Below are 12,568 nucleotides of genomic sequence, written 5' to 3'. Positions count from 1 at the left end.
AAGAGAGAGACTCCTGAACCTTGTATGTTAACAATAGTATCTGTATTGGGATACTGATGGACCAGCCTGACTCCATCTTAAGATTAAAAGCCATCTTGTGACAAGGTCAAAATAAGTTCATTCCTGTTTTCTGTAGCACTTGGATTTGACCAGGTCTCGACCCATTTTCTAGAATTAGACTGCTTCCATACCAGTACCCACTCTGGTAACAAAAGGTGTTCTTCAAATAATTTTATGATTTTCTGTCAGACTCCCAGGTAACCAAAACCCTTGAAACTTCCCAACCTTACAGTTGGAGGATATATAAGAACCACTATTCCTATGTTCAATGCTATATTCTACAACCCCACTTTAGGGAGACAGTCCTAAATAAATAAATAAAGCTTGTTTAAGTAAACTAACAGAACTTGGGTGATGGTCTTTAATCTCATTCAGAGGGTCAATGACAGATGTATTTTTTAGTCTGTAATTTCAGTTTACAAATGTATTGTTGATTACTTTTTCTTAAATTCCAGTTGATTATAATTGTGTGTGTTTATAGGATATAATGTGGTGTTTTCATGCACGAATACGTTTTGTGATCTTGTTTCATCTTCGATTCAAGCTAATTAACACATTTGTCACCTCACATATTTGTCTGACATCTTCTGAGAAATTATTATGTGTAACAATTGCATTATTAAATTTTTCTCTCTAGAAAAAATAAAAGAATATAGGAAAAATACTTTTTTATTCTTTCAGTCTAAAGCAGATTCAGCCTTTTAAAAGTAGAATAAGACACTTAATAAAATAAATTGTAAAAAATAAATTTCCAATTATTATTAACATGGCTAAAAAATAAATTTCTGAAGTGTTCAAATTATTATTGACAGTTAGACTGATGTGGCGGCATTAACCATTAAGGGAACACTTGAGAGGCAGAGCCAGGTGGTTGTCTAAGTTCACGGCTAGTCTGGTCTCCATAGTGAGTCTGAGACGAGCCAGAGATCCAAAGTGAGACCCGGTCTCCCCAATGAAAGTTCTAAGGGTTTGGTAATGAAATTGAAAACAAACAAATCACAAAATAACAGAACAAAATGCAACAGACTCTGTCACAACCTTAGTGCTTGCTTTCACTTTATATTAAACAGGGAGAGGACTCAAAGAAAAGTGCATCAAATCGAAAGTTCAAATCTCTAAATGAAAAAGAGAAGAAAATTGAAACAAAGAGAGGAAACATTTGAAAACGATCATTCTGGTCTGCACCTCCATTTTCATCTGGGGCAGATTCTGCACCCAGACCCCAAAGAGTTCCTGTCCCTAACCAGGGACCCAGGAGGCCTACCCTGCACAGGAACAAAGGGGACTACTCTACCTATGGATTCAGGGGGCTTGTCTAATGAGGGACACAGGAGGGTTGTCCTCATGAAAGACAGCACTGCCTGACTCCCAGAGGCCTGCTGTATCCCAGTTCACAGAGCTCTACCTTCCTCCAAGGAGGCTGGTTCCAGTCAGACAATCTGCTAGGCCAGTTACCACCAGAGATAATCAGAGGTCAAGAAGTGAGCACAAGAACATAAGTAACAGAAGCCAGTGTAATTTGGCATCATCAGAACACGGTTCTTCTACCACAGCAAGCACTGGATATCCTAACATACAATTACAAAGAAGCTCCTGTGAAGGGGGTCGCAATGGGCAAGTCCTTCCGCGTGGCTTCCTCCGTCCAGCACGCTGACGCCTGTTGTTGGAGCAGGCGTCCTCAGTCTTTGTCCAGCAAAGCATGTCTGTAGACCACGTCAGGGCTCTTCCTTGGTTTGCTGTTGGCATGCTTATGTAAATAATCTACAATGTCTTTGGGGCACATGTGCTTTCCATTCAATCTTGGTTAAATTCCTAATTGCTATTCCTGATGTATAGATGCATGCTTGTATTGGAAGTGACTAGAATCTTTCTTTGGGGAACCATATCCCACCTTATGCTCCCATCAACCATCAACTGAGAGATTAGGATGCGCCACACCCACACCAACACATGCTGTTGAGTCATGTCAATAGTTGCAGTACATTGTATGTAAAACATTTTCTACATCCCAATAGAGCATTCACACTTAAAATGCTTATTTTCCAAGACAGATTGATGATTGCTATCTAGGAAACCACACACCTATAGGCATGCGCATACAATAGAGAAAAACATCAAACCATGTGATCTGTGTGCAATCAACAAAACACACTGAAAGGAAGTCTAAAATAGAAATGAGCTTGTTTCTTCAACAAATAAATTATAAAGAAAGGGATGAGAGAGTAGAAGGAACCAACTTATAAATTAAAGTGGACAGAGTAAGCCCAGCATTCAGGAGGCAAGGAAAGAGGAGCCTTCTTTTGAGGCAAGTTTGCATTGTAAGTTCCATTATTAATCATAGAAACCTAAATCCAAAAAAAATAATAAAATAAAACATGATCTACAAGGAAAAGTAGGGAATCTTCACGAGAAGTTATGAAAAAGATTTGTTGAAAAGATGTTTCAGGCTCCTAATCCAACATCTAGGTCTAGCTGTGACTTCTTCTGGGCATATATGCTTTCTATTCAATCTTGGAAAAATTCCTAAGTGCTGTTCCTGATGTATATATGCATTATATGATCAAACATAGTTTCATCAAGAGCCCAACTGAACCACTTGAGCAGGATCCGTCTCTACAGTTTGCATATTTCATCTTCATTAATATCAACCCCACTTCCACTCTCTCATGGCCTGGTGCATGTCTGAGTTCAATGGATCTCTGGAGCTGGTTTTCCAGCCTATAACTTAGCTGTAAATTCTCATGGATCCATGCATGTTCACAGGGAGTCCACTTCTCACCCGAGGCATCTTTTTCTCTATTACAGTAGTCCTGAAGAAAATGAACCATAGCACTTTACCACAGACTCTAGCTTTTCTTTGACTGATACCAGAACTTGCCCAGGATCAGACTTTTCACTGGACCTCAGACTCCTCCTGAGTACATCTGTGAAATCTTTGACCTAACTCTTGGCTGACTGAGAGCAGGCCACTGGTAGCAAGCAAGCAGTGCCAAGCACAGGAAGTGTTCCCCAGCTCTTCAGCGGTGAATTTCCTATAGCCTCTGGATTGGAGTACCAGAGGATCAAAGGCTGGGTTGCAGGCCCAGCTGTCCCTTTGTTTAAGAGCCTAGGTTCTGTCAAAGGCACAGTGCCTTGGTGTTCCACCCTGCTCTCTCTGTAAGTGTACAGTTGGTTCCCATTGGTTGAAATTGGGGAATTTGGGGGGTTGAAGAGAAGGCTTGGTGATTAAGAGCACCTGTTCTTTAGAGGGTCTGGTCTCAATTTCCATAACACACATGGCTGTTATAACCATCCATAACTCCAGTTCAAGATGATCAGATGACCTCTTGTGACCTTCATGGGTGCCAAGTGTAAGCATGGTGTACAGACATACAAGCAGGCAGAACGTCCACACCCGTGGGCTGGTGAATTTTCTGTCAGCATGACAAAAGCTAGAGCTATTTTGAAAAAGGAAACTTCAGTGGAGGAATTGCTACCACTAGACTGGCCTGTTGGCAAACCTGTAGCATTTTTTGTGGTTGATGATTGATTTCTCAGTGCCTAGATAACTGTGGGTGGTGCCATTCATTCCCTGGCTGGTGGCCCTGGGCTCCTGCCATTGTACCCATGCCTCTGTACTCTCAGCACCTCTGGCCTTCCGTCCAGCTTTCTGACATCATGGATATGGCATTTCCCAGCTTCTACTTAACCTTGCATATCCACCCACTCCGTCACCAGTGCTCCCTCCTACTCTGGCTCCTCCTACTTAACCTTGCACATCCACCCACCCCATCACCAGTGCTCCCTCATACTCTGGCTCCTCAGTTCCTGCAGTCACTTGAGCCTTCTGCCTTTTACCCCTAAGGGCTTCTCAGGGGACAAAGGAACTTGTGAAAACACTGAGCTATGGTTTCATTTTACACAATTTGGAAAGTGCGTGTTTGATCATCATTATTCCTGATATTGTTCTAATTCCAAATGGGTTGTTTTAATTTTTCTTATTGATAAGTTATTTATATTTTATGGATACTAATCTTTTTAGTTATACACTTGAAAGTATTTTCTTTCATTGTATAATCTGACTTTTGAGTTTAATATAATTTTATGTTAGAAAATCATCATTGATACAGTTTAGTATATTATACAATATTTATGTGTCTCTGTTCTATAATTTAACACTCTTTATTCTAATGTTATAAGATATTCCCTATACTTTCTTATAAAATTAAAGTATTTTTTTCATATTTAAGCCATATCTCCATCTGAAATTGATTGTAGTATCTAGTGTGGGCTTGAGATTCAATTTCAGTTTCTACATTGAATTGACCTAGTATTATTTATTAAACAGTCTTGGAGCTTGTAAAGACCTGCAACGCAGAGTAGGCAATGTGCAAGGTCTCATATATCTGGTTGTATTTGGAACTTCTTATTCCATTCTATTGATTTCTTTTATTATGCCAAATATAGTTATTTTATTATGCCAAATACTGGGTAAATAACTTGAAAGTAAAGAAATAATCCTCTTGGTCTCTGAGGTACTCACACATGTCATTTGGTTATGAAGTGTACTTCTTGAAGTTCATGTCTTGAAGACTCAGTTCCCAGAAGGTAGATGAGGAGGCATTTGACCATGAATCTTTGACCATGAATCTTCGTGAATCTTCTGACAGATCCATGTTTTAATGGTATTATTGAGAACTAGTGGGAAATGGGACCAGACCAACATAATTCTTTCCCCCAATTTAAGTTGTTTTGACAGGGATTGTGTCACAGAATTTAGAAAAGCAGAGACACCTGATACATACACACAGGGAGTGGCCTTATTTCATACTCTAATACCAGTTAACACAGCACTTGCATGCTCACAAACACCCAACTGACAACTACCTCCCATCAATACAGAAAGGCTGCAGAATGACTATATGCTCTCAGAAACAGCAAGCAGAACAGAAATCATGAGCATCCTGTTCTCTCATTGCCAAGCAGTTTCCTCATGGGCTACAAGCATAGTCTGCAGCTATGTAAATGGCAAACCTGTTGTATCACACAAGGGCGAGGGCATACAGAGAGAGAAAATGATAGTGTGTCCCTTTTATATCAAATAACAAGCTAACCTCCAAACCAAGGATTTGAACATTAATTTCCCTGTGATAAACATCCACCTGAAAACCAATTATGTCACCACATAAAGGGACATTAAGCACAGAGACATCCCAATTAAAGTACAAAACCCCAGTTACTGTTACTGCCACTTTAGCAGAACTTTGACGTCCAGTCATGGGAATACTACATCACCACCAAAGACTTCACAGGTCGAACTATTGCCAAAAATAGGAAAAAATGGTCATTTTGTGTAGATGATCAGTAAGCGTGAGCTTGGGCAACAGGGCAAACCCAGCAGAGAATGAACTAGGAAATCATCCTGAGAATAGGGACAACCAGTCATTCTATAGGACTAAAAGAAACAAAGATAAAGACATAAAACAGCAACATAGTCTCCACTTACCCATATTAAGTGGGGAGCTCGGGTTTGTGTGGGAGTGACTGCTATATAGTCTCCACTTACCCATAGTACCTGGGGAGTTCCATGTGTGAGGGAGTGAATGCTATATAGTCTCCACTTACCCATAGTACCTGGGGAGTTCCATGTGTGAGGGAGTGAATGCTATACAGTCTCCATTTACCCATAGTAACTGGGGAGTTCGGGTTTGTGTGGGAGTGACTCGCTATAAGTAATACCAGCACAGTGAGACAACCAGGGGTAAAACTAACCCCACCTTTGATGAAGAAATAACTAAGGAGATGCGAACTGCAGTATCTTTACCCACCCAAGGCCCAACACTGCCAGGAGTTAGTTAACTGCATAATTAACTGTGGAAACTGCGGCTGTGCACCTCATCAGGCTACATTTGTAGCAGCTGAATGAGAACACAGTGAACCATTTAAACCATTGAGGCAGAAATCCTAAGAAGATAATGTATACATTCTTTCACATTAAAAAAAAAAAAAACCTTCAGCGTTTCTCCCAGCATTTAAATCCCCAAACTCTGTCAACCTTTGGGGATATGGTTAATTTACTATCTGATAAAAGAACAGATTAAAACTGGGGCCACAGGTCACTCAAAAAGTAGTAACAATGAGACAGAAAATACTAGAATTGGAAACTTCAAGGAAACACCCTCTTTGGAAACATCCAAAACTGCACCCTGAGGCAAAACTAGCATCTAGTGTAAGTTAGCTAACACCAAAAAAGTGGGTCAATTACAAAGCAGAATCATAGGCAAGACTAGAATCAGTAAAGGGCATCACGGATAAGGTTTAAAAACTGAAGTGCTTGCTGACAGGCGCCTGATACAGCTGTCTCCTGAGAGGTTCTGCCAGATACTGACAAATACAGAGGCAGATGCTAGAAGCCAACCATTGGACTGAGCATGGAGTCCCCAGTGGAAGAGTCAGATAAGGACTGAAGGAGCTGAAGGGGTTTGCAGCCCCATAGGAAGAACAACAATGTCAACCAACCAGAGCACCCAGGGACTAATCCACCAACCAAAGAGTACACATGGAGCAACCCCTGGCTCCAGCCGCATATGTAGCAGAGGATGGCCTTATCTGGCATCAATGGGAAGTGAGGCCCTTGGTCCTATGAAGGTTCTATGCCCCAGGGTAGGGGAATGACAGTGTGGAGAGGAGGAGTGGGTAGGTGGGTGGCGAGAACCCTCATAGAAGCAGGGGGAAGGGTATGGGAAGGCGAGTCCTAGAGGGGAAACTGGGAAAAGGCATAACATTTGAAATGTAAATAAATAAAAATCCAATAAAAGAAAGAAAAAAAACTGAAAGACTCCTGTTGACTGAAGAACAGGTCAGCTGAAAATGAGATCAAAGCATATAGTTCTGGCCAATGACAAATTCTAGAACATCGGTTTTCAAGCTCTAGTTTGAAGACTTTAATGTACTAAGGACACCCCTGCAACTTTTTGGTTATGTCAACTGTAGATATTTAGCATAATGGAAATTAAAATAAACCATTTGAAATGCAAAAAAACTAAAGAAAGAAAAAGAAAAAAATCTGTGTCCTTATACTCACTGGCTCCAAGTTGACACAGCCTGCTTCCTCACCATGAAACGTCTAGAGACTGCATAGGCAGTCACATGGGGTTCGACCCAGAGATGCTCCTCCAGGTGTCACATGGGCTTTGACCCAGAGATGCTCCTCCAGGCTCAAGGGAGTGTTCCTCACTGTGAAAAGCCTAGAGACTGCATGGGCAGTCACATGGGCTTTGACCCAGAGATGCTCCTCCAGGTTTAAGGGAGTGTTTATTGTTCACATACACATTCTGTGTTGGGCATCCCCAGATGCCTAATTTTTGGTAAAATAACCACAGGAGTCTCAGGCTGTAGCCAGTCCAGTGAACTGTAGTCAGAATGAGGGTGTTTCCAAACCAGCGAGGAGTGTCCACTAAAACCCACCTCTGGGCCACAGCATTTCTCCAGTTTTCTTTTGATTTTTGTTTCTTGCACAATTCACATTTGTTTAAGATTATATGCCACCAGAAACCTCATCTGGGACTACCAGATGAGTGTCCAGGATACAGACAGTAGAAATACAGCCCTGATCATATCCGTGCTTGACCGTCAGAGAGAATCACAAGGGGCTCCAAAACACCGAGTGAGGATTAAATATTATCTGCCTGAGGCAGCTGGGGCAAGTGCTGGGATGTAAGGGAGGGGACAGGGGAGCCCAGAGCTTCAGCTAGCGTGGCTCAAGCTCCACTCTACTTTCACACAGCTGTGTATGCTAGAGCAAGTTATTGCAAGCACTCTCACCCATTCCTTCTTTCGTGAAAAAAATGGTGTTTATACTGCTCCTAAGTGCTCCTGTGAAAGCCTAGAAAATGGGGATCTTAGGGTAGAGCCTGGCCTGGCATGTGGTTACTCGCAGCCTTGTTAACTAAAGAAAAGTAGGGGGCGAGGATCCTTCTTTATCTAGTGTGTCAGAAGGCTTTTCAAATAACATATCATAGACAGATACATGAAGGAAGACACCTGGAGCCATTTGGGAGTAAGTTCCAGAATCGCCATGGTAACAGAGAGCTTGATAAATGTGAGGCCAGGAAGGGGGAAGTGAGTGGGAAGGGAGGGAGGCTGGGGATTGTGGGTGAGCCAGGGGGATGCTCAGCCGAAGGCTAGGATCCGATGCCTGTAGCACATTCACATTGGCTGCTACATGGACGAAGAACATTCCAGACTACATCAGGGATGGAGACTATGGCACACTCCAGGTCGGTCCAGCCCCGAGGGTCATGTTACTTATCCAAGGAGGCTAGCAATATGTGTGTACTCAGACTGTCTAAGACATACCATGTCCAGGTTAAACATTTATACATCTTGAAACTATTACAGAATTTTCAATTCAACTAAGAAGATTAGTAATTCCATAATCTAAGATGCCTCCTGCACACACACACAAACACATGGATATGTATATACATATATGTATATATACATTGGCAAACTCAAGACTACTGAGTTACATGCTTAGAACTAAGTCAGAAAACAGTTTTGAGCTAAATATCAGCACATTCACGCCAGCTGTACCAATGGTGTCAAAATGAAGTCTTAACACTAACAGTCAGCCATCTGAAATCTCAGCCAACCACAGGTAGCGAGTGCTAAATGAAAATACCACAAATGTCATCTGTCAGGCCAATGGATTAAAAGGCACAGTCAGAATCAGTGCTGTCACCTGATGCTGAGCAGCACAGTTCAGCCAAAGCAAAAGAGGAAGCAATGAAAGGAAGGAGGGGAGGAAGAAAGGGGAGGGTAAATGAGAGGAAGACGAGAAGTAAGAAAGGAATAGAGGAAGGAAGGAGGGAGGGAGGGAAGGAGGGAGGGAAGAAGAGAAGGAAGAAAGAGAGGAGGGAGGGAAGGAGGGAGGGGAGGGACAAGGAGAGGAAGACAGGAAGGAAGAAAGGAATAGAGGAAGGAAGGAAGAAAGGAGGGAAGGAGGGAGGGGAGGACAGAGGGGAGGAGAGAGAGGAGGGACACAGAGAGGAAGACAGGAAGTAAGAAAGGAATAGAGGAAGAAAGGAGGGAGGGAAGGAGGGAGGGGAGGGACAAAGAGAGGAAGACAGGAAGTAAGAAAGGAATAGAGGAACAAAGGAAAGAATAGAGAAAAGAAGGAAGGGAGGGAGGAAAGGAAAGAGGGAGGGAGGGAGGGGAGGGAGGGTAGAAAGGAGGGAAGGAGAGAGGGGAGGAGAGAGGGAAGGAGAGAGGGAGGAAAGAGAGGAAGGACAAAGAGAGGAAGACAGGAAGGAAGGAATAGAGAAAGGAAGGAGGGAGGGAATGAGGGAGGGAAGGAGGGAGGGAAGGAGGGATGGGAGGGACAAAGAGAGGAAGATAGGAAAGAAGAAAGGAATAGAGGAAGGAAGGAAAGAATAGAGAAAAGAAGGAAGGAAGGAAGGAAAGAAGGAAGGGAGGAAGGAGGGAAGAAACAAAAGAGGGAGAGAGGGAGGGAGGAAGTTTCTGTTCAGGACTCCCATATTAGATGAGAATTACATCATTCTTGCCATCCTGGTCCTGTGACCTCGACAGATGTGCTGTGGCATACACAAGCACGCACACTAAGATAAAGTAAATGACAAAATACAGGTAATACAATTGGGAGGCGATGCGTGGTTACTGAGTCAATTCCTTCTAGTATTGGCATCACATATTGCATCACATATTATATGTACTATTGCATGATATGTACTATGTATTATTTTTATATGATGCACTTTAGTTCTGTGTTCTCATGTTACAACAAATTGGGGGTTAGGAAGAGAAGGCATATTCAATAAATGTTGTCTATAAGATGAGACAACAATATGGCCTTAGGACCATGGACTCAATGATTCTTGCTCTCCTTTTACCATATCTTTAGTGTTGACCAGTTGTGAGAACCTTCTAGAGGTTGTCAGTTTCACATCACTTATCAATAACTTACATACATTGGCATCTCAGCACAGAGATTTTGACTCCATTGGTGCCCACCGACTTACAAAGCCACACTGAAGGCTTCTACTGCTACTGTGGAAATAAAAATGTCCTTGTTGTCTAACCAGGGGAAGCTCTTGAAATAAATTCAGAATTGCCTCTCCACTGGGACTGCATGTACAACTTCCATACACTGAGCCACAAGGGTATACTCTGAGATGAGCCTCCTTAGGCAATTTTACTGTTGGATAAACACTGTAGAGTGTGCTGACATGAATTTAGATGACAGAGCCTTTTACATACCTAGGCTATGATATACCATGCAAACATATACCATGGGAATTATATGTACATGAGATATAACCTATGGCTTCCAGGGCCGTTGTGAAGAAAAAAAAATGAGATTTAACCTAGTATGAGTACAAAAGAGAGGTGCAGCAAACGAACACTCTGTGAAGCCCCTGCTGACAGTCGGGCTCTTTAGGGTTTGTTTGTCTCACATAAGAAATATGTTGACAAGGTGCCCGTCCCTTGGTGGAGAGCGACGGCCAGCCAATGACTGCTCAGAGAGGCAGAATCAGTATTCTCCAGAGATGAACTCCTTAGAGGGTATCTGAATCCAAATGGTCAGCCCTACATAGATGTATGTATGAGCGATATTAAATGGAATCAACAGATTCTATCTGGAGGGGAGGGAGGAGGGAGATTGCAATAATAAGTAAAGAACCAGAGATCATGAATTGAGGAGGTGGGGATGTGTGTGTGTGTGTGTGTGTGTGTGAGTGTGTGTGTGTGCATATGTGTGTGTTTCTGTGCATGTGTGTGTATGTATATGTATGTGAATATATGTATGTATGTGTATATTTGTATGTATGTGTATGTATATGTGTGTGTATATGTGTATATGTGTGTATATGTGTGTATGTGTGTATATGCATGTACATATGTGTGTGTATGTTTGTGTGTATATGTGTATGTATGTATATGTGTATGTATGTGTGTGTATCTGTATGTGCATGTTTCTGGAGGAGTAAAGATGATGCAAATACAGTACTCATGAATTTTTTTAATAAAATTTTAGATTAAAAGAATAAAAAGCAACACATTAGCAACAATAATTTATTATCATATTAAAAACAAGTAGTGTATATAATTGTATTGAGTCCAGTTTTACATGGCTGGAGAAATGTAGACATGTGGACACCAGCATCAATATAACCAGGAAGACCATATAGTACATCGCAAGTCTACACTGGCTGTGTCAACACTGGGCAATAGGAAGGTTTCAACTCTACAAGACTCATGGAACCAAACTGACCAAAAGGTGTAGGATGAGTCCCCGTATTGTTTAGCAATCAGAAAAATGCTCCACAGACAGACCCGCAGACCAATGTTACATAAGCAGTCTCTCGGTTGGGGTTCCCTCTTCTCAGGTGTGTCAAGTTGATAACCAAAATTAGCCATCCTAGGCAGCTCGGTTTGACTTATATAAAGCATCATGTTCCTAGCCTCAATACTTGATGATTTAATAGGGAGAAACAGATAATGTTTGCATAGTATCATGCTGTGCATAAATCCATGACCACGTGCAGCTCCGCTGATCATCTCTCTGCCTTCGAAATTAATTGGTCTATCTCAGTACTCACAGTGCTTGACCTCTCCGGTGACGTCCTGCCCTTGTTAAAACCCTCTTCCTGCTTCTTTCTGTGATCCTACTGGCTTGTTTCCAAGTGACCTCTCACTTCCCTGGCTCCCTCTGTCCATATTCAGAGCTCCATCTTGGCTATCTCTTTGCCTTTTAATTAGATCGGTTGCTCATCATGTCTGTGGGGCCCCTTGTTTGGACATCCCTCTGAGCAAGCCTTCTAGACCTGTAATTTAACTATGGACTTGGGAATCCCATTATGCACCTCACAGGCATCCCGAAATGCACATAGCCAAAAGTGAAGGCATCGTTCAGCCAAATTCTCTTCATTTTCAGATTTCAAATTTCATAGTACAATTCTCTAGGGACCCTTTCCTTCAGTGTGTACTCTGACTCCATATCCAACACTGGGTCACACAGCATTCAGAGCTCACCTCCCCAGGACTGAGGTGAGTTCCTCAGCTGTGAACTGAAGGTGGTAACCACAGGGGAAAGCAGAAGTCTCCTGGGCAAACTGACAGGCCTGTTAGAGCTGTGGCGAGGTTCACGACTATGGTTTTTCTGCAGCACTCTTTTTAAATACAGATGAGAGCAGGGAGCTCAAGCTTGAGTGTATGTGGGAATCCCTGGGATCTCTGCCAGGAGCCAAACTGTAATTATTTCATTAACTAGACATTAGATTTTTTTCACAATTCATAAGATAGGAAAGTGTAAAACAGATCAAGAATTATTTGGTATGTGATAAGAAGGTCTCTTCCATCCACGTGTCTGGTGTTCCTGCCCATCCTCACCATCCGATAAACTTTACTTTTCCCCACATAATAAGAAGTCCTGGATAAGTTATTTTTTTATTATACTATTTACAATGGTGAGCTGCCTGGAAGACATTATGGTATTTGGGAAGAAAAG

This window comes from Mastomys coucha, unplaced genomic scaffold (assembly GCF_008632895.1).
Source record: "Mastomys coucha isolate ucsf_1 unplaced genomic scaffold, UCSF_Mcou_1 pScaffold15, whole genome shotgun sequence".
NCBI classification, from domain to species: Eukaryota; Metazoa; Chordata; class Mammalia; order Rodentia; family Muridae; genus Mastomys; species Mastomys coucha.
This window is presented reverse-complemented; position numbering follows the sequence as displayed.